The sequence below is a fragment of the Bombyx mori genome, chromosome 10, assembly GCF_030269925.1.
Source record: "Bombyx mori chromosome 10, ASM3026992v2".
In the NCBI taxonomy this organism is placed as follows: domain Eukaryota; kingdom Metazoa; phylum Arthropoda; class Insecta; order Lepidoptera; family Bombycidae; genus Bombyx; species Bombyx mori.
The window spans coordinates 3,496,943-3,521,200 of record NC_085116.1 but is presented as its reverse complement, the minus strand read 5'-3'; the positions used below and the strand labels follow the sequence as shown (position 1 = coordinate 3,521,200).

The 24,258-nt window shown below is 37.5% G+C and overlaps 2 protein-coding genes across 2 annotated transcripts in view; one reads left to right on the top strand and one right to left on the bottom strand.

The window, feature by feature from the left end:
- Positions 1-16,480, bottom strand: part of LOC101737121 (uncharacterized) — a 63,359-nt gene extending 46,879 nt beyond the window's left edge. Inside the window, exon 1 of the mRNA XM_021350804.3 lies at positions 16,356-16,480. The gene's annotated coding sequence lies outside the window, so the exon portion shown is untranslated. The remainder of the gene's footprint in view (positions 1-16,355) is intronic.
- LOC110385588 (uncharacterized) overlaps positions 1-24,258 on the top strand; it is a 933,915-nt gene that overhangs the window by 106,585 nt on the left and 803,072 nt on the right. The gene's annotated exons all lie outside the window — the stretch shown is intronic.

Sequence of the window (24,258 nt, the reverse complement as noted above, 5' to 3'; positions counted from 1 at the left end):
CTGGTGGACGAGATTACGAAATTCATCTTGAAAGAATTTACTAACACTGGCCCTAGTAAGAAGAGCAATGCTTCACAGAATCTACCACCGGATCAGAATTGCGATCCACTGAGAAGATTCGACGGAAAACTCAGTGGATTATTTTAGTACCGCTATTATACAGAAATAAGTAAGAAAATAGTATACCAATTCGTGCCAAATACACCCTACCATTGTAACAATTGACACGGCTACGGACGAATTCAGGAAATATTCAATAACGACTTTAACCTCCGATGAATTATCAGACAGACGGTAATAAGTGTAGAAAACTATAACTGTGCGATCAAAAATGACACTTTATCTGCTAAAATTTGCTCTTCAATAATAGAGAACCGAACATTTTAAAAATTCAAAATAAATACCAACAATTTCTATGTTTTATGACATAGCGTCGCTTAATATAACGTAATTTCCACGAATGAGTGTCATTAACTAATTACATAGCGATTATAAGTCTTTCCATCGGTATTTAATTATTGTACTCTCTGTGTCTCTAGCGACAATTATTTATTTAAAATGACGGTGGATAGTTTTCGCTATATTATTACTACGGGGTAGTGTCTATGATAGTGTGTGTGTGTGTGTGGTATAATGGGAGGGAGACCGCAAGGAGAGGTACCCAATCTGCCGCGAAGTTGTCATGTATCCCGATGTATAGAGTAGGAAAGCTAAGCAGCGGCTTGGCTCTGGCCCTGGCATTGCTGAAGTCCATAAGCGACGGTAACCACCATCAGGTGGGCTGTATGCTCGTTTTCCTACAAGTACAATATAAAAATGTATACATATCGACGCTTGAAGGCAAACTTAACTAAGCGTCAATGCGTGACTAATTTAAAGTTGAAATACCTGAAAAAAAATCTATTTTAACGAATCTAGCTGTAGGATTGAAATGATTTTAATAGACCTAGAAATATTTTTTTTTGCGCATCGAATATGGTTATTGCCTATCATTTATGTACAAAGCAGTTATTGTCGCTTAGTCACGTTTGCCTTTCAAGCGTCGATATATATTGTGTTATAGTTGTTGGCACTACGACCTCCAGTCGTAAAGTTTGTTTTTAGGTCGTGAATCAGTGGGTGAAATCGAAGACCCAGCATGCAATTGCGGGTATATAAGCAACTAGTCTACCACCAACACAAGTCTAACAGCTCCAGGGTTGCCGCTTCTTCAGTGTAAAATGACGGGTAATAATTCATGTCTATCGTCTAAAAAAAAAAGGTAACCTATTGAATATTTACGGTTTTTCGTCGCTATCGATCGTGTCTGAAATTAAATGTTAATAACAAGATAATATATAATAGCTATTCTATGGTCACACAATAATGTTCGCCCTTTATTGCGTGTAATCTCTAAGCATAGTGTTGCGTTGTGGTAAATGAGAGTGGACTGTATTTATTGGTTTTGATATATTTATTAGTCCCTATGTGACAAATTAAAGATTAAATATATGAAATATGAAATCGATGCGTCGTCCTTGGCGGCTCGAATTGAAAGGGAAAAAGTGTCTTCTTAACGGACGTCGCTCGTTGATACTTTTGACGTTCCGAAATCAAACAATAGATTACATACCTTTATTCTGGATTCACTTCAGTTAAAAAGTTTGTATAGAAAAATAGGGCTACTGTTGTACCACCTCTTAGATATGTGTGAGCTGAAACTGTGCATTCGGAATGAACGAGAAATCAAATAGAATCTATTTTAATGCAGTCGATTTCTTTACTAATTGCAAATCAGAATTGTGAGTCCACAAAGGTCGTGGGTGGTGTTCTTACGTGTAGCTTCTGTTTGCGCACGCTTAAGAACAAGATAGGCTACCATAGCCAGGGGGAGGGTGATGGGAGAGATGTGCTCCGCACTAAACGCTTCACTCTCCGCCCTTTGCCTTTTCATGGGTTCTGTCTCATGCGAGGTTCGGACGCGGGTTGTTGAGCGACAGGAGGTTTTAGTCAGTTCGACTCCGACATGCCCCGCCCCCCATCCCCAGGGGAGGGCGGAAGTCCGGCGATTTCCTCCTGACCAAAAAAAAAAGGCTACCATAGCCATATTAGAGCGCATGAGAGGCGCGGACATTAGCTTTTAAGTTATTGAACTGAAAATTTTGGTCGCCGTTGCCGAAACCGGCTTGGAACCATGATGATGATGATGATAATATAAATATAATTATACTATATAATATCTCTAGTTTCAAAGCTACTAACGACTTTTACGTTGTCATATTTATGTTTTTTTTTATTGCTTAAATGGGTGGACGAGCTCACAGCCCACCTGGTGTTTAGTGGTTACTGGAGCTTATAGACATCGACGACGTAAATGCGCCACCCACCTTGAGATATAAGTTCCAAGGTCTCAGTATAGTTGTGCTTCGTGAAACATTTAATATCAGATTAACACTAAAATAAGATTAAAGTCAAGACTGGTGGTTGTATTCACGTCACCTTTATGAGCTTCGTAAAACATTAAAACATAAAGTATTTTGCTGTCTCTAATATTGAAGTAATTATGAATTTGAACTTTATACAAATCGATCTTTCGCCTCGTAACTTTACTCGCGAGCGCGACGACAACTTGCTAAATGAGATCATAAGCAGGCACAGAATGACGTCACGAATTTGTTAATGTCACCACGCACACAAGGGGAAGACACACGGCCGCATCAGCTTGTTTTAAAACACAATTTGTATCGGCACTTCGGGTAGTTATATCTTTGTTTAAACAAAAACATGTTTCTGTTACAAATGGAACAATCCAGAAATATCGTAATTCAGGAAAAATTGACTCAGTTGTAATGCAATTTGTAAAATCCCTCTGTATTTTGTACCGTATGTTCCATGGGGAGAGCTCTGAGGAATTGTTCGAGATGATCCCCTCATCTTCTTTTTATATCGCAACTCCCGCCATCGGAACAGAGTTCATCCATATTATCTGGAACCGCTGCGTTCATCGACAGTGCGTTTCCAGAGGTCTTTTTTGCCACGTACCATCTGGCTATGGAATGAGCTCCCCTCCACGGTGTTTCCCGAGTGCTATGACATGTCTTTATTTAAAAGAGGCTTGTGGAGAGTATTAAGCGGTAGGTAGCGGCTTGGCTTTGCCCTTGGCATTGCTAAAATCAATGGGCGACGGTAACCACTCACCATCAAATGAGCCGTATGCTCGTCTGCCTTCAAGGGCAATAATAATAAAAAATGCTCTGCTTTCTTATAGTTCATTTACTAATAACAAAAACTACTGCATATTTGTTTTTCTTTTACTATGTGAATTTAATAGAGCTGTCAGTTTTACTCTAAGATTATATAGCTGGAGTATAATTTAAATTGGCAACTGTATTTGATACACTATTAAAGTAAGCAAGGCATCGTACTCTATTGGATCTCGAATATACGAAACATTAGAGCTCGTTTCCATGTGTCGCAATGAGAGATGTCCCCAGAAGACTGTGGCTGTGCAGACGTCATGACGAACGAGTTCTATTTATCTTTCGCGAAATGTAATTTCGGTATTATGCTAAAACCGTTATGCGGAACCACCGTCTTTTGCTTCGATCAATAATACTACTAGATTAGGGATCAGGAACAAAAATAAGACGCTCGAGTGGCCACGTTTTCAGACCCGAAAACATCTTCATTTCTTAGAAAAAAGGTTAATAATGTTAACGACTTCAGTTTATTATAAACCTTAATACTTAAACATAAAGTTTAATTACCATTGCAAAATATATTTATTTAGGTCCTTTCGTCAGAGAAAGAATATTGTGGCATAAATTTAAAATGTCACTTGAACATAAAAAGTCATCAGTACAAAAATATTTATTCTAAAGTGATACATAAAGACTAATCAATAAGGTTAAAAATATTTGTTTAAAATTTCGTGCTTATTGTATTGTGGAACTAGATGTAGTTCTTGGTATTACATTTCAATGCTCAGAACACAGTAAGTATTGAAAGACGTAGAGTTGCAGAATATATTTGTTTTAGGTTTGTTTTGTATGGTCGCAACTATTTTTGACCGATTCAAAAAAGTTGTAGATAATATTTTACATTGCCGCTATTACAACAAATAGGTAATAAATAATAAAATTGAATAAAGTAAAAAAAAAAGAAAGGAAACAAGGGAACAACAACGTTTTCCACGTATTCTTTATACAGAAGTAATTAAAACAATTTTTTTTTTTGTTTAATTACCTTTAAACAGATTCAGCTTGTTTTAAAGCTGTTTTTTAGAAGTCATTTTTATATGAGCGGTTTCTTTTTTACAAATATAATGTAATCTTATATTAAAGAATTTTTCTATAATCAGTTTAATTTAGGCTTATTTTATGGCTGTGTTCGTTTCCCCCAGAAAACAAATCCTTTTCAGCATATACGCTTAAAATATTTACACATACATATAAAGTTTTTATAATACTTTTTTGCATTGATTTGCCACCACCATTGAACAATTCTAGAATTTTTATAAGGGTTCTATATTTCTTATCCTCCTTCTTTCGCGACAATATATATCCATTGTGCACAGTGAAAAGGGGCTACTAGGAAATCTACAAACAAAAATAACATTATAAAATAACAAAACTACTCTATGCATTCCCTGTTCAAGAATAGGTGATGTTTGTTACAATAGTTGGTGCCTTGTTGCAAACATTGGCCAAACAATTACAATATTCGTAAATTGAATTTTATTTACTATATAATTCTGTTTATTATTTTATGAAATTCACTTAATAATATAAACTTATCAAAAAAATATATTCCTTCCAAAACCTTGGTGCTACGGTGGTTTTTTACTCCGTTTTTGAACGCGCAGTGCAGCGGTTTGACGTCTTAGTGTTGGCTATGATTGGACCATACTAATTTGAAATAAGACCACAAATTTATTTGTGGTCTTATTTTTCGGGCCGTTTTTGAAGCGCTTATCGCGAATCTAGTAGTATTATTGATCGAAGGTCTTTTGTGTTTGAATAATTTATATGACGTTAAAGTTTACTCAAGTACAAAATGCGTGTTGACATTGTATGAAACAATTTGAATTCCATTCATAACGGCCGTCTGGTGTAGTGGTAAGTGACATGGTCACTACACAAGGGGGTCGCGGGTTCGAATCCCGCCAAGGGAAGGTATTTGTATGATAAATATAAAGGTATTTTCCAGGGTTATGGATGTGTCTTAAATATATGTATGTATATAATAAAAATCTTACATTTATTTCCGTTATCTGGTACCTGTAACACAAGTTCTTTACGAACTTATCACGGGACCAGTTAACGTGGCGTGATTGTTAGTAAATATTTATTTATTATTATTATTATAATAAGATAACGTATACTAGTCCAATCGAATTAAAACAGAATTATTCATTGGATTCCTTAGATCGATCATCAGGTATTCAGATGATACCGTTAATTATAGTCTGTGTATATGCTTGAATGGTGAATCCCATTATCACCAGGGTCTGTTATCCGCCTTTGTAGCCAAGGGCTCAAGACATTTGTGCCACTCGACACCTTCAGATAAATTACAGACGTAAACGACATTTTAAGGGAGAACAGCTTAAAGTTTACAAGCATCGTTACATCAAACCAAAACCATATTGCAACGGGATCCAGTATTCCAGTCGTAAATCAAGGGAGTCCCAGACACATTGCCAACATATTTAGGCGTGCGTCTATAAAATTATTTTATGGACGATACAATATACCGAACCAGTACCCAAGACCTGTAAAAAAGTGTAACATAATAAACTAAACTGTGGCTATGGTCTCTCTTACACAAGACAAAAGGACGCATATCGGTCAGGCTTAAGACGCACAGTGCGAACGTCAAGAATAACCAATATTTACAAGTCTGCAGTTTTGCAGCGCAGTGCTGCATTTTTTTTATTGCTTAGATGGGTGGACTAGTTAACGGCCCACCCAGTTTTGAGGGATTATCGGAGTCCTATAAACATCTATAAAATAAATGCCACTACCCACCTTGAGACATGAGTTCTAAGGTCTTACTTTTAACAGCACAACGGCTGCCCCGCCCTTCAAACCGAAACACATTCACCCCAGAAATAGACAGGGTGGTGGTACCTACCCGTACAGACTCACAAGACGTCCTACCCCAGTAAAATACTCAAATAATCGATAAAGACACTGAGTTAAATCCATGTCTGGTAGGCGAAACCCATCTAAAATTACACACCAAAGTGTTATACGCATTCTCTCATCGTGAACCTTAAAGGAGTCTTCGCGACCTAAAAGTTACGAGGCGTGAGATACTTGTTTAAGCGATGTGACTGGTGCTAGTGTCCAAGACACGCAGACAAGAAATATTTTTTCTATGGTAACCCACGTATTCAACACGACTTTTACTCTGAATTTCAGTATGAAGGGTGGGTCAGTCATTGTATTGCACAAACTGAGACCTTAGAACTCATATCTCAAGGTGGGTAGCGGCATTTACGCTGTAGATGTATATGGGGTCCGGTAACCCCTCAACATCAGGTGAGCCGTGAGACCGTCCAGCAACCTAAGCAATAAAAAAAATTACATCGTGTAATAAAAATCTGAGCCCAAAAATTTTATTATTTGCGTGATTGTTGGTGGCAGAGCGCTTTGAAAGCCCGCAATCCTGCTAACTAACTCATGCCTGCTGGTTTGAAGGGCGGAGTAGCCGTTCCACTATACAAATGAGATTTTTAACTCGTATCTAGATGTGAGTGGTGGCCTTCAGATTGTGATATCTGAGCCCCGGTAAGCACTTAGCATCAGATGGAAAATGGTCCATCTAAGCAATAAAAAACACATTAAGTCGCTTAATCAAATGTGTCATTCATACAGGAACATATGATAAAATTGGTATAATGGTGATACCCATCATTCCGGGCCAACCGCAACACACCCTACAACCGAACTATGTAAGTACACCTAAAACACGCAATGCACGAATTATATAAGAATAAATATTATATCAATAGATAGGCCTATTGGCATTCAAACGGTCTCCAGTCTACTGACATACATACACATCTACACGAACTAACGAGATGGAGCGCACTGCACGTGCGTGACAAGGCCCCTGTATAGCTTTTTATAAATTCATATCATGAACAACAGGCGTTTGTTGTGAGTCATCTATTTCATAGATAATACACATAAATTAGTTATAGATAAGCAACTCGAGCACTTACTGGTGGTAGGACCTCTTGTGAGTCCGCGCGGGTGGGTACCACCATCCTGCCTATTTTTGCCGTGAAGCAATAATGCGTTTCGGTTTGAAGGGTGGGGCAGCCGTTGTAACTATACTTGAGACCTTAGAACTTGTATCTCAAGGTGGGTGGCGCATTTACGTTGTGGATGTCTATGGGCTCCAGTAACCACTTAACACCAGGTGGGCTGTGAGCTCGTCCACCCATCTAAGCAATAAAAAAAAAAAAAAACTTGTAGCGATAGGCAGCGACTTGGCTCTGCCCCTGGCATTGCTGAAGTCTATGGGCGACGGTAACCACTAACCATCAGGTGGGTCGTATGCTCGTGTGCCTACAAGGGCAATAAAAAAAAACGCAACAAAAATGTTTACGGGCGTCGGCCACTATATGGTTTTGCTTTGCTTAGTTTTCTTATTGCTCCTGTAAATTGTAGTAATATATTACCTGTCCCATATTTTATTTTTAATGAAGGATTTTGTAAATTTATTGAAACCACAAATTGATAAAATCTAATCAATTTGTCTATAACAAATAAAGACTTATATGATTTCTTTTTATGTGTTTGACACAATTGACAGTTAAACAATAATGAAATGCCTTATCTTTAACAACATATAAGCTTAGAGGCATCCGCTACAAGATGTCGCTAGTTTCCATACAAAAAATCTTTGTCTTAAAGTTTCAGGGCTCTGATCTATTTAAAAAAATTGCCGATGTCAGGGTATATTGTGACCCCCGGTGAAGGTCAAGGGGCGACCTGAGGGGGTGAGGCCGCGCGGCGCGCTACCAGCACTCTAGCGCGCTGCTGTGGAGTGGATAGAGCGACCGGTCGACGGTGTATCGCGTCCCGACCCGGCAGGCTGGTTCTGGTCCAGCGGGGTATTCCGGGACACCAGCGGCACCGTCTGGGCGGCCCGACGGGCTGCCGTACCGAGACGGCCGACGTTTCAGAGCCTTCGATTCGCTTCGAAGGCTCCGTCGGCTGGGCGTCCTTGGGGTGAGCCGCGCCGTCTGGTTGTAGTGTTGACCGCGGTAGCCCCCCTACCTCATCCGGGTTCTGACCTCGGAGGGGATCGGACGTCTGGTGTAAGAGTGCAGGGGAGTCGTTTAGTGGGTGGGTCCTAAAATCCTTGGGCCCGCGGTCTGCTCACAACACCATGCAGATCGTTGAGTCTCACATACCCCGCGCGCCCCTTTTGCGCGGGGACCTCGTAGGAGGTTCGGCCCTCTACCCGAAAAAAAAAAAAAAAAAAAGGGTACATTGTGAGCGCAAGGGTACTTACTACTGCCCTACGTATTTCGATCGCGATGCAATCTTGCGTTCTAGTTTCAGGGACCGCTCATGTCTCAAGATACTCTATCTAATGCTATAAAATAACTACTGAAATCGAGCCACGTGCCAATGTGGCTACTCTCGCTTCACAATGATGTCACTGCAAATATCCTTCCCTGAAATCCTGATATAATAGGTAATATGCAAAGGTGTAAATCCCGGTCATTTCTGATGCGATAGTACTTTCAAAACAGATTTAAAATATTATTCTATAGCTTGTACGGAATGTAATGAAATTGAAGTCAATTGACGAATGGAATGAACGACCTGAAATGAATACGGGGGGCGGTCCCAGCTGTCTTCTTTGCATTGTGATTTCACGAAACCAGTACTTTCAAAGTAAACAATATTTGCTTAGTATATTAAATGTGAACAGTTTTCTGTTCACTTAACCGTTTATTCAGGTACTTGCCATTCATCACTCATACTGTAAAAAACGTGTAACCAAGAATCACAGAAGTGACCACAGAAAAGTCTTTGCACTGAGGCTCTAGTAAGTCGCAAGGAAATTAATTTATCTGATCCCGAGTAATTTTATCAGACGACAAGAGCCCTAGGAATTTAATTTTCTCTTTCTCTCCACGCAAAGTGAGAGATAATAAAAACTAAAATCGCGCTTAGAAAGAGATTGAGAAGAGTTGCAGTCGGAAGCTCAACTACTATGCACCACTTTCCATCCATAAATATAGAACGGGATTAACGTTATAAGGCGCGATTCTTTAAACGGTGCCAATTTTATTCAATTTAGAATTGTAATTTGTTTTTTTTTCGACGCCAGAAATCTTCTTTATACTATAAGCTGAAGTTTTTTTATGATTGACGTTTTACTGGTGGCCCTGAGGCCTTTCCAGTTTCACAAGGACAGGTGGGCGAGCAAGGGCTGAACCAGAAAGGATGAGATTTGCTAACAGCTACCCGAGCGCCTCCAAGGGAGACCTAACTCCTAAGGGAGACTGGCGGTAGGATCTCTTGTGAGTCCGCATGGGTAGGTACCGCCACCCTGCCAATTTCTGCCGTGAAGCAGTAATGCGTTTCGGTTTGAAGGGTGGGGCAGCCGTTGTAACTATACTGAGATCTTAGAACTTATCTCTCAAGGTAGGTGACGCATTTACGTTGTAGATGTCTATGGGCTCCAGTAACCACTTAATACCAGGTGGGCTGTGAGCTCGTCCACCCATCTAAGCAATAAAAAGAAAACAACCCAAAAGTAGCTGCTTCGCAAGCTGAAGTTCAGCCTATATCTATTCAAACTTAAAACCAGCCTAAATACAATCCGCTCTGAAGTAGGGCTTTCTAAAGCAGTAAGTGTCTACATTAGCTTACTAACATAAACAAGTAGGTAAGCCGCATTTGCGTTTGCGTGACCGGAGCCACGTTATTGTGATACGGCTGTAATTTATGTATTGTTAAGTAATAAACGCTTTTTACTTCTACCTACCGACATGAGAATTGTCAGTGTAGGTATAGGAATGGATGGCCATTTTTTCCAAGATTGTAAATTGAATAGTATTGTGTATCGTAACAGGAAAATTTGTGGATAATTACATATATGCATTTGGATATTAATTTAAAAATGTACAGTGGCTCACCAGATCGTACAGATTTCATGACGTGAGTGATCTTATGAAGCTTTTTTTAAATTATGATTGAAAGATTACTGGTGGCCCGAAGGCCTTTCCAGTTTCACCAAGACAGGTGGACGAGCAAATGCTCAGCCAGGAGGGGTGGGATTTGCTAACAACTGCCCGAGCGCCTCCGAAGGAGACCTAACAACTCAAGAGCAATTGCTTTGCGAATGAGTCTACTACCGGATCGGAATCGCGACCCACTGAGAAGATCCGGCGAGAAACTCAGCGGGCTGATGCATGGGTTAGGTTGCACGTCGACCTCTTTGTCGAGTTCGACGAGTACGGGTACCGAGGTCCCTAAGCCTGCTCCTAGTGTTAGAGCTGAAGGCGTCTAATGCAAAGGTTATTGGATCTGATGGATCCGTAAGGACGTGTCTAGGGCCCTAAGGACGTGTCTAGGGCATTTTATGAAGCCTCGATCGGATGGACAACGACTGTATCTATCTTCCAAACTAGCTAGGATGGTGGTATCTCTGTAGAATTCTGATACCATCAGGTGATACCACTGTAGATTCTTTATACCACAATTTCAGCTACCAAACGTCAACCCCGAACTTGGGCCTCTATGTATATAGACATCGTTTGGCTCAAAACTAAAATATACCGACGACCTCAACTAGTTAGTTCGTAATGCGATCTGTCATTTAAAAAATCCCCTACAATATCAGCAGCTCAATACAAAGCTACGCGTTAGCAACAACTCCTCAAAATTCTTACCTAAATTAAATTCATTAATAATAATTATCGCCAAAGAAATCCGTCTGCAGCCTGAATCGCCTGAGGCTTTTGTATAACGCACCCGAATTAGTTAAACGGATTAAGACGCCATCGCAACCAGAGGGTCAGTCAAATTAATTTCAGAGTTGGTCACTTTTAGCCGGTTACTTTGGAAATTTGATGTGAACATCTAGCACGTAAGATTTTCTATATCTGTAATGATAGTGCTTATATTAGTTTGTATTCAATATCATTACATCCCTAAACTTATAATCTAATATCAATCATGCTTCGAAGTAAAGATTTTGCTGCTAAATATTAAAATGCACAATTCCACTCCTAAATAGGTAATTATGAAAGTAGTAAAAACACAGTAACTATTATCAACAACAAAGACGATGAAATGATACGTTCACGTGGATGTTGTCTTCGTTCGGCTCGTCTAATCATCAATTGTTTTAAATAGTTATAATATGGTACAGTAATGTATATAATATATATTGTCTAGACTGTGAAGATCTATTAAGTAGACTAATAAATATTATACATATACATTCTAGACCAAGGATTCTCAAACTTATTTTGTCTTCTGCCCACGTTGAGATAAGTTATTTTTAGCGCCCCCCTTTTTTACCTACTTAAAAACCACTATAGCTAGAGCTCACACGGTGTCTAAGAGTCCTAGATGAGATTACAAATCGCCTCCCAAGCCTCTACCTAACGCCCTCTTTTTATTTTCTGGGTCTCATACCGCCCCCCTTTAGGCCTGCAGCGCCCATAAGGGGGCGTTATCGCCCACTTTGGGAAAGTCTGTTCCAGACTATAAGGGATATTGCTGAAATGCAATACATTACAACATTACACAAAGTCAATTATTAGTAAAATTCTACAATATTCGTTTACTCTTAATAACAGTACAAATTCGTCAGAGTTTGTTAAGTATATCGTTCGCGATTTCATTACCATCCAGCTTTGATATTTGCGTGCTGACTAGTCTCAAGATAAGAACCCAATGAAAATAGACTTCCTGTTGATTCCATACCTGGATAGCCACGCGTGCATTAATACGAAATGTAGATCAAGAGAATTAAAGTCTCTCCGTATGCGCAGGTCCCAAGCGATCTCTGATTACAATACAATTGATCTAACCTTAATATCGTCCGACCGTCTAATGCTGTGAGCTGATCGAGGTCTAAGCCATTACTTTTCAAGATATGAGTCTTGAAGCGTTGTATCTATTCTACACAAAAAAAAATGGTTGACAATCATTCTTCTTCCTATTCGTACACTCTTGACAGAGTGGTCGTGGTCATGCATCAGTCGGATCCTGCGATACCGATGCTCTCGCGATGCGACGCCATGTGGCACGATGTTTCGCAGAGTGAGAGCAAGCATTTATGTTGGTATGACAATCATTCTAGTTAAAAATAAATTATTGTCTGACGAGCAGACGAGCAGACGAGCATACGGACCACCTGATGGTAAGTGGTTACCGTCACTCACAGTCGTCAACAATGCCGGGGACAGAGCCAAGTCGCTGCCTACCTTTAAATACTCTCCACAAGCCTCGTGTGAAGAAAGATTTTTTTTATTGCTTAGTTGGGTGGACGAGCCCACAGCCCACCTGCTGTTAAGTGGTTACTGGAGCCCATAGACATCTACAACGTAAATGCGCCACCCACCTTGAGATATAAGTTCTAAGGTCTCGAGTATAGTTACAACGGCAGCCCTACCCTTCAAACCGAAACGCATTGCTGCTTTAGGGCAGGAATAGGCAGGGTGATGGTACCTACCCGCGCGGACTCCCAGGAGATCCTACCACTAGTAAATATGTTCTATTTAAAGTCTTATTCACTTGTGACACTTTCTAATTTTCGGTACCACCCGCTGCAATTGTACTCGATTTTCCTTTATGCTTTTGGATTCAGGTCATTACATGTATACTTTCAGTTGATTAGTTAATGTAAAATTGTCGTTTCATTTAATGGATAGGAGTCGGTTGTTAGTAAATGAATATTTCTTTATTAATGTCTGATCGATTAAAGTGAAAGCATTTTTACGTCTGACTGATAATTTATTTAGATGTTCTTTTTTTTAATTCATGATCAGAGGTTTCTACTGTTTGTGGGACGTCGTTAAAAAGAAATCGGTTCATGGAACAAATAATACAAAATCGGTCCAGCCCGATTTCAATAATGATGTTTTTTTTTCTTTCTACGAAATAGAACCGTTACGATCGTTAATAAAGAATTTTATCAAACAAACGTTTTATTAAGAACACAATAAATTATCACAGCTGTGTCAATGTTTATTTTTAATATACTTTAATAATAAACATAAAAGGATCCTAAATTCTCTTTGCTCCTGAAAAAAAAACAAACGAATCGATATTACGACCTTAAAAAACCAACAGAGCGTACTTAATGGCGGAAATTCTGTTTCTCCTTGTGTTGGCATCATCGCAGATTAAAACCACGCGATGATTGATTGAACCGAATAGAATAGAATATAGAATGGATTTTAAAATAAAAATATTCTGTTTTGTTCATTACGTGGTTCCGCTGCATCATGCTTGAAGATTCATGTCGGACTGTCGTTGCAAAAACTCAATTAATGTGTCAGTGAAATTATTATCAAAACTTATTATATATAACTATATTACTGGTGGTAGGACCTCTTGTGAGTCCGCGCGGGTTGGTACCACCACCCTGCCTATTTCTGCCGTGAAGCAGTAATGCGTTTCGGTTTGAAGGGTGGGGCAGCCGTTGTAACTATACTTGAGACCTTAGAACTTGTATCTCAAGGTGGGTGGCGCATTTACGTTGTGGATGTCTATGGGCTCCGGTAACCACTTAACACCAGGTGGGCTGTGAGCTCGTCCACCCATCTAAGCAATAAAAAAAAATAAAAAAAACTTACGTCTAAATAATTCCGTCTGAATAACGTGGAAGGAATCTGCCGAGACGAAGGAGTCAGTGTAAAATTTTAAGTGTCTTAGTTTTTTTTAACTTCTAATTATGTTACTAATTGTTGAGGTTATAAGGTTGTGTTTTGAGCGGCTTGATATTTGAAATAAAATACGTGTGTTTTGTGTAGCACTTTCTATGACACTGATCCACTGATTAATATATTTAAAGTAATAGAAATATGACAGTGACTGGCTGTAACGCTTTACATACAAGGAGTATTAGTATAATATTATACAAATAAATCGAACACTAATATAAATTTACTAAGAATAATTAATACAAAGAAAATAAACTGGAGAAGATGCCCACATCTGTCTGTTAAGTGCAATTTCCAGCGCTACTAAAATCTTAAGCGTAGTTTGAAGTCAGTTTGCTGTCAAATTTTAGTTTTAGACACTCTGTGTCTAAATACACAATGTTGGTGAGACTTTATTTTAAAATTTATTTTAGCTGCTTCAAAATAGGAAAGATACAAATTCATTTTCAATACACCATTGTAGATTTCTTCAAATACGTGTGCTACATTAAAACAATTCTGCAGATGATGATCTTACTGATAAGCAAGTGCTTTATTTATAAAACAAAATTTTGCTTTTAAGATATTTATTTAAAATATCCCCCATCTATTTACATTATTTGTATTTTTTTACTAGCTAGAATTGTTTATGCATTAAGCACGTTACAACTTATTTTTAGGTATTTTTATATGTTCACTCATGTTTATATGTTCACTGTTTTATTACTTTTTATATTACCGGTGGTAGGACCTCTTGTGAGTCCGCACGGGTACCACCACCCTGCCTATTTCTGCCGTGAAGCAGCAATGCGTTTCGATTTCAAGTGTGGGGCAGCCGTTGTGACCATACTTGAGACCTTAGAACTTACATCAAGGTTGGTGGCGCATTTACGTTGTGGATGTCTATGGGCTCCAGTAAACACTTAACACCAGGTGGGTTGTGAGCTCATCCAACCAATTAAGCAATAAAAGAAAATAAAAATAAAATTATCACCTTCGTAGGCAGTCGTACCTACAGTTGATAGTAGGTAATCATAGTAGCTAATGAACATCCACGCATACACGCGCAGCCAAGCTCCTACTGCTAGAGTTTTTGTCTAGTTATCTTCCTTGCAACATCACACTACATACCCATCGGAGCAGAGCTCTTTTTTGTTACTAACTTATCTGGGAGCAATGACTGGTGGTAGGACGTCCTGTGGGTGCGCGCGGGTACCAACACCCTGCCTATTTCTGCCGTGAAGCAGTAATGCGTTTCGGTTTGAAAGGTGTGGCAGCCATTGTACTGTAATAACGGAGACCTTAGAGCTCATGTCTCGAGGTGGGTGGCGGTATTTACGTTCTAACTGTCTATGGGCTTCGGTAACCACTTTACACAAAATGACCCGTGAGCTTCAACGAAATACACATCAAAAAATTACACTATATGAGCAACAATGTATTCAATTAAATATTTTACTACGCATAATGAGGCTCTGAAATATTTTGCTGGTGTTTTCTAGACGCTTTGACAAGCTTCCTTCTAACTTGGAAGGAAAGGAGCTCTAGTCTTAAATAGCAGCTTAGCAGAAGATAGGAATTTGATTAGATTATCACCTTTGGTAGATTCGCCTAGCACCGATATAGGCAGGAATTTATTTACTACGTAATTACGTACGTGACTCATTTCACCAAAAAATTAATAAATAATGGAATAAAGTCTCCTGTGATTACGAAAACTATGAATATAGAAAATATTAGATGTTGCGCAATTTATTTGCGTTGTCGGTTTAGATACTTTAGAAAGGTTTAGATTTTCCGGTCTTTGCTAATTAATGTTTCGCATTCGACATCTGGGTATATTAAGTCTATTTTTGTAGAGGAGAATTGTTAGGACGATTAAAGTCATATGCCTTATATTATTATGTACTTCTCACAGCCATTGTAATTTGTGATGCTGATTAATTAAGTTTATGTTCTTATAAAATAAATAAAAACAATACATTACGTGCATTTTTCACTGCATACTCACTGTATCCATTTAGTTATAGTCTATAAGTGACGACTTTGTCTAAAAACTCGTGTTAGTGGGTTAGTGGGAAACCACCATAAGCTAGAAAGAGATTGCGGTCTCTTGAATTCTCACTTGTCCCGGTTCGACTATTTACTCATTATTAAGTAAAAAAACTTCTTCTTTTACATTTTCATGTTAGCGGAGAAGAGATTTTATAAAATTACTTTCAAAAATGTACCTTAGATAAAAAAGATAAGTATAATCTAGAAGTTCATTTTAAAATGAAAGAATGTGACACTAACTTTAATGTTCCTTCCTCTACGGACTCAAATTGGTTGACAATGGCTTACAAATTGAAACTGTTTATGAACATTTCCACATTTGACCAAATCAAGTTGTGAACATTGACTTATTTATTAAAAAATAATAAATTTTCAAAGACCGATCTTTTTCTTATAATTAAAAACTTACCTTTAAATAAATCGCATGAGAACACTTATGACACTTTGTTAAAAAACACAAACCTAACTTCGTAGCACGAGCTCTACGGGTGCTACGTGTCTACGTGTGGCCCGCTACGAAACCGAACAAGGACTAAACGAGGCTGGCGTATTCGCGCTGTGTACGAGTCATAATGCCAACATTAATAAAACTACAGTGCACTCTTAACTCATTCTTAACAGATTTTGAAATGAGAACAAACTTGGGAGTTGGTGAGGTGAAAATCCTGCACAAGCGTGACTTCGTACTTACTTTTTACTGGTGGTAATACCTTTTGTGAGTCCGCGCGGGTAGGTACCACCACCCTGCCTATTTCTGCCGTGAAGCAGTAATGCGTTTCGGTTTGAAGGGTGGGGCAGCCGTTATAACTATACTTGAGACTTTAGAACTTATATCGCAAGGTGGGTGGCGCATTTACGACGTAGATGTCTATGGGCTCCAGTAACTACTTAACACCAGGTGAGCTGTGAGCTCGTCCACCCATCTAAGCAATAAAAAAATCGTTCATAAATTCTTAGAGCTTTCCTTACTGAGCTTTGTAATTGAGTCGTTCATTCGTAGTGTAATATTATACTATTTGATGTTTAAAAAAAGAAAAATAATAATAAAAAAAGGTATGCGACGATATTTTTAATATGCAATAGCAAAAAAAAATTATTTTGGTCTTCAGTCGTTATTCATTAATTTCGAAAAGGCCTTAAATTATTAAATATAATTTAAAGTGTATAGCTCCAAAACTTTGTTAGCTCTTATTTCCTTTTAAGAAAGGTGTTATTGAATCTTTTAATTAGAAATACGGCTTACCCCAAGCAACTTGTACCAGTCGAATTAATTTCGAAACTTTGTAATTGGGGGGTGTTTAGCCAAAGATCCTAAACGAACTGTTAGCAATATATATGGAATATAGAACAACCCAAGAAAATTAAATTACAAGCTATTTTCTTAGCAGAATGTGTTGAGTGCCCCTTGAACAATTGAATGAGCGCCATAACCTATGGAAAAATATTTCCCTTGTTTTACCTCCGTCCTTACAAAGCATTTTGAACCTAATCTAAAAATGATATGATTCAAATTTTATATTTCCTTTGGGATCACTGACCCGAATTCTGAGTGCATGTCAAATTTGACAAATCATGTGAAAGCGAAGAAGATAAACAATATAAAGGTTATCCGAAGATATTTGAAGAATAATTGCCGATAATATTATGATATTTGTTCTTGTAATCTAAATTCTATTTCCTAAAGTTCACCTCCGATATTTTTCTATTGAAATCAACCTTGATGCAGAAATTATTAAAAAAATGCTTCATATATCTAATAGTTTAAGCCTTTTCAAGCTGCAAAGATACATAAACATTGCACCTCCGATTTGGAACAAACAGTGATTATGTGCTTAGCGATATTTATATAATACATCAAAAAACTGATCACATATAGGTACGAGGGCGGCCGAGAATCTTTTTTTAAATAAATAAATGATATTCGATTTTTAAAACCAAGGAGTTTTCAATTAAATAGATTTTAATATGACAGGAACAGTGTAAATATTCCATTCCCGATACTTTTAGTGCAGCCTATGTATATTTAATAAACAATCTACAGACAAAGACAACAAATCACTAAATAGCAGAATGTGTAACATGATTTATCATTCGTAAAAGGCGTTATTCCGGAATGTATGTACTTATAACTTATCACTATCACGTTACGTGAATAAATTACTTATATCACGTACGCTTCATGTTATTACGTACGTTTGGGAATATGAAAAATTATTTAATGTCAAATCACTGTTGAGCTTGCAAATTGCTACGCGAAAACATTACGGGGCTTACAGACGTGTGCGCGTATGTATATTTGAGAGCTTTTTTTTAATATAAAAGTGATTGCTTAGCTTTCGGAAATCCATGATTATTTATTAGGGACTTTTTTGTGGATAACGTTTTGATTTAAGGCATCGTTTTGACAAATATATATATATTTTGTCATCTCATTGGAATTACAATTAACAAAAATTTATTGTTTAATATCATACCTCTAGATAAAAATATTATGTTATGTGATTACAAAAACAGAAATGTAATAAAAGTTGAGTTATAAACTGAAAGAAAAAAATAGTTTAAAGGTTTTCAATAAAACATTTAAAAAAAATATGTAAATTTTTAAAACATACACAACTTGGAAATTGCTGACGCCGACTGCCGATGAAAATACAATTAGCTGATTAATGATTAACGTCAGTCATACATGTTTACGATGCAAGCGGCAAAGCCAAACCTTTCCTTTTATTAATACGCTTTTATTAGCTTCAGACGTATGTATGTTTGTAACGGAATCTTTGAACATGAATTTGACCCCTTCGTCGTCGGATTAACTCAAAATTTGGTATGCTTATTAACTAACGACCGATGACAGTAAAATATTTAAAAAAAATATGAAAAAATTGAAATTCAGCTAAAAAATTAAAAATAAATAATCGTTTAAAAAACTAACAAAATACGCTTTTATAGAAAATCCAACTAAAAAATAAAAAATTAAATTTGATAAGTTTGAATTAAAACTAGTGTGAGAAAAAATGATTTTATTGCAAAAAAAAGTATAGGGTGCTTTTCAGGATATTATTAAAATAACCCTTCTACTCATATCTATTCATAAAATATTTATAACTATTGATACCATTCATTTTTTTACAATAAAATAATTTTACTTACACTATTTTTAATTCAATTTTATTAAAATTTATTTTCTATTTTTCAGTTGGATTTTCTTTAAAAGCGTGCTTTGTTAGTTTTCTTAAACTATTACTTTCTTTACACTAAAGCGGTTGCTTAATTCAGCTTACCTACCTTATATTAAACACTTACTAGAAACATGTGGTGTCGTGCCCTACTCTCGCCCGGTGAATCTAGTATGATCCCTCGAGGTCACTAGAATAGGTAGGAGAAAAAAAACCTAAATACCGCTTTGAGACATGCAGTTATTGTCAATAGGATTCAATCACTGCTTCACGATATCAGCAGAGTTGTTCACTCATATTATGCGCTATTATTAGAAACTACATACATACGCAAATTAACTGGTGAGTATTATTTTCATCACGTTATGATGCATGTGGGCCCCGAAAACCATGATTGGCCGTGATTGGTCATGAAAGTCTACGTGAAAAAAATTATATCAGTTTTATTCCTTTATAGTTGAAGTCTCTCATGAACGTGTAACTGTATCTAATTCCAAATTTAGTTTTTTTTTTTTATTGCTAGATGGGTGGACGAGCTCACAGCCCACCTGCTGTTAAGTTGTTACTGGAACCCATAGACATCTACGACGTAAATGCGCCACCCACCATGAGATATAAGTTCTAAGGTCTCATGTATAGTTACAACGGCTGCCCCACCCTTCAAACCGAAACGCATTACTGCTTCACGGCAGAAATAGGCAGGGCGGTGGTACCTACCCGCGCGGACTCACAGTAGGTCCTACCATCAGTAAAAAGTTATCCAACTCAACTTGAATTATCTTAATTAAAAGTTCCGAACAGCATTAAGTCTGTCGGTCTGCTTAGCAAAAATCGTCTTACTAGTCTTATCTTTATCAATCCAAACACGCGCTAGCTACGTATTTCCTTTTTTTGCCACATACCTTCGAGATTTAACGCCGATATAGACGCATCGCTCAATACGATTACACCGGGCCTCTTATCCTTTAAGCCGCCGATGCTTTGAGTTGTAAGCCCTTCAAAAGACATTAAAACTTTGGATGTCTTTTTTTTATTACGATTAAGTTTTGACGAACTCCATACGTAGTGAATTTCTAACACGTAATATTTTTTTTCCTTACTTAATCGTTAGTAGTCTACGAGGCTATTCTAATTACGCGCTGACGGGTATTTTTAAGCTATTGCATAACTTTTATCGCGGGCCTTGAGCGCGGCGACCGAATCATGAAATTCCGTAACGAAAAAAACCCTACACCCCTCACTCCGCCTACCATGTAGCTCGCGTTCAACACATTCACACGTTGCGCTTGTGTAGTGTTTGTGAATAAGCGTGTGGCGTGACGTCACACTGCATGCGCATCATGAAAAGTCTGCCCATCTCTCTCTCGCGCGGTCCAGCTTATGAGTGTGAAGGGGACAGTTAAGGTTTTGCTTTTATTAAAGTTTAATATAGCGTGGTCTTGTTTATTGTTTTAATATTAAATTATCATTGTCTAATTATAATTGCATAAGTTGATAAAAAATGCTATGCAATAGCTTTACCGCGGCAGTTCCCGAGTGCCACACGTTTTTTTTTTTATTGCCTTTGTAGGCAGACGAGCATACGGCGCACCTGATGGTAAGTGGTCACCGTCGCTTATGGACGTCAGCAATGCCAGGGGCAGAGCCAAGCCGCTGCCTACCATAGCCAAGCCGCTGCCTACCAGCTGCTGCCTATTTGAAGGCATACGCTCAACTTAAGAGAGCTTACTAACACTAGCCCAAGCAAGAGCAGTACTATTCTGAATCACACGTAATGAATTCCCAATACGTAATCAGAGAACGAAATTTCTAACAAACGAACTGACCGCCAAAGGCTGCAGTGGTCACGAAACTTTTCGACTTTTCCGCATTACTTACTACGCTACCCTTTGTCCGGTTGATATATCGCCACTAAATTTTCTCTTAACAATAAATGCTGTCGAGCCTGACTGAACTTGGTAATCTTATTCTGCGGCATCCACTAACCTTTGAGTTGTGTTTAACTAAATGTTAGTGAGATTGTTATTCGTTCTACCTCTTGTTATTCTGCTATTACTTAAACCTCTACTATTTGTCTACTGGGCCCAGGATCGATACCGGATCTCGTGGTACACTAGTTAATATTACCGACCACTAGACTAGCGTAGCGGTTATAAAAAGTATATCTATACTAATATTATAAAGATGAAAGATTTGTTTGTTTGTTTCGAATAGGCTCCGAAACTACTGGACCGATTTGAAAAATTATTTTTCCATTAGAAGCCGACATTGTCCCTGATTAACATAGGCTACTTTTTTTTTTTTTTATTAAATTTTTTTGGTTTCATGTGTGTTTTAATGTTTCCGAAGCGAAGCGAGGGCGGGTCGCTAGTATGTAAATAAAAAGATACATAAATAGGCAATCTATGTATATACATAGAACAAAACTCTGTAGCCCTTTTTATGAAAATTTCGCGGGCGAAGGACTATGAAATTTCCCACATTTATAGAGAATATAGAAAAAGAGTATAGAAACTTTTTTAATTTTAATTATACATAAAAAATAAATTAAATCTATAAAAAAAACATTACACAAACTATGTGTTTATTGTTCAATTCTGTGGTCAATTTGAGAAGAAATTAATAAAGTATGTGTTCTAATTGAGGACAGACTAATGTTGTTTGTCTTTAATATTATTTGTCTACAGTTTAACCTTAGCAAAATCTGTGATTATAGAAGTATAGTATTGGACAATAGAACCATAATAATGCTCAAAGTTATAATTTAAATTAATTATGGTCATATTTCGACCACTGGGCGATCACTTGATATATAAACAGGCAATGACAAAACAGTTAAGTACACTCCTCTGTTTGGTTTTTTTATTAGCTATTGACTAGCTAATATTATTGATCTAATCAATGCTATTTTCATAATTACAATACAATAGAGAACTATATAATATGTAAAATAAATCTTGAGGTATCTTGAGGCCCGCATTGTACAATCCAAATTTAATCTGCCGTGAAGATGTATATATAATGTTTAATATTTTGAGTACTGTACAGTGGTCGTGCCATACTTAAAAAGTGTGTTTCAAATGGGACATTGATATTCACTTTAGGTGTCTAACTCTAATAGCCGCCTAACCATTTGTGAATTCGTACGATTATGTTTATAAAATTAAATATAATTTCCAAGTAGTTACTTCGGGTGTCCAATAAATATATAAGCGATGTACTTCCAACAGTCCTCATTATTGAAGTATGAAATGATTCGTAATCATAACTACTAAACTATTTAAGACAGAGCCTTGAGATATTTATTGAATAGACTAAAGTCTCGCCGGAGATGTTGGTGTCAAAGAACTTCAGTCTTAATTGGTTTTCTGTAGTTCAAAATTTACCGTTCGCTGTGAGTAAATTTAAATACAGGATTAAAGAATTAGCATTTATTTGCTTAATTAATAGCTCGTATTGTTCTCCGCTGGCTACTATTGTTCGTGTTTATTCGTTCGTACTTTTCGCTTTATTTTTACATAGATTCAGTGCATAATTAATATGTAAATTGTTTAAGCTCTCGGGTTAACCATTGTCAATTCAATCTAAAATTAATTTTCTTTCAGTTAAGAAAAACATTTTTTTTTTATTGGTGAACGAGTTCACAGCCCACCTGGTGTTAAGTGATTACTGGAGCCCATAGACATCTACAACGTAAATGCGCCACCCATCTTGAGATATAAGTTCTAAGGTCTCAGTATAATTACAACGGCTGCCCCACCCTTTAAACCATAATGCATTACTGTTTCACGGCAGAAATAGGCAGGGTGGTGGTACCTACCCATGCGGACTCACAAAGAGGTCCTACCAACCGCCGGCAGGCCGCGCACACATTCTTCTTTGAAAGGGTGGTTGAAATTCGCCTTCGCGTCTTAAAGTGGCTCGCTCCGATTAACAGCAAACAAAACAAAATTATAAATGTTTTTAACAAGCTTTTACTAATTAGCTCGGCCTGTATCTTTCTGTGTTACTTTTCAGCGTAATTTTCACTAACTTCAAGACGTTGGATTTACTTAATTTACACATGTAATGAGGACCGATGATAATTTAATACAACTATTTTATTACTCGAGACTATTATTCTAAGTAGTCAATAGGATGAATAAAATTGGTTTTTTTTTTAGAATTTTCGATTTATTCTTTAATGGTGTTTTATATAATCGAAATGCTTTTTATTTAATTATATGGTGTTTTTAATATTTAAACGGTAGACGACATAAATGCCGTCACAAACCTTAAGACATGAGTTCTAAGGTCTCAGTTTTTACAGTAAAACGACTGCCCAACACTTCAGACCAAAATGCGTTACCGCTTCACGGCAGTAATAGGCAGGGCGGTGGTTTGGGCTCACAAGACACCCTGTTACTGGTAAATGTCGACAATATTGGCATGCTCGTGGCCACTGATTGTGGGATCAATGCAGGAATCCTGACTAGAAGGTAATATTCTTTCTTAATAATTAGAGTTTTATAATAGATCACGACAGACAATACAGGTTTTTTTCTTTTTTATTTACAGGGTGGCCGAGCTCATCGCCTACCTGATGTTAAGTGGTTACCGGAGTCCATAAACAAGACATAGCTCGTAGTTTAACTACGATTATCGCAATATTAAGGCAGAGCAGTATCCGCTGGCCAGTTATATATCTTTATATTTGTCTCGTTGAATAATCTAACTCATTAGCACTCATATTACTAAAAGACCCAATGGATCGAACTGTAATATGCTTAGTCTCTTTGTCTCGCCACGCTTGAACGCGCTGAAGAGGAAAATAAATACGTTACTCACACACCGTCCCTGCGAATCGAGTTATCAGCTGTAAAACAAACAAGACGTAAGTTTTGGCTTGTTCCATGACTTCTAGAGACCTTTGACATCACGTGACATTGTCGTAAATAAGACGTTATTCTATTAAGCAAATATGTCGACGTAGTCTTTACTTGGTTACATACGAGAAGCGTGTATTTATTTATACGTCATTATTTTGGCACGCTCTAGAAGTCTAATGGCTTGATGGAGTTTAACGCGTGAATTGCTACGATCGACATAATGCGACTCTCAATCAAAAGTAATATATGAATATTTTTGCTGTCACTC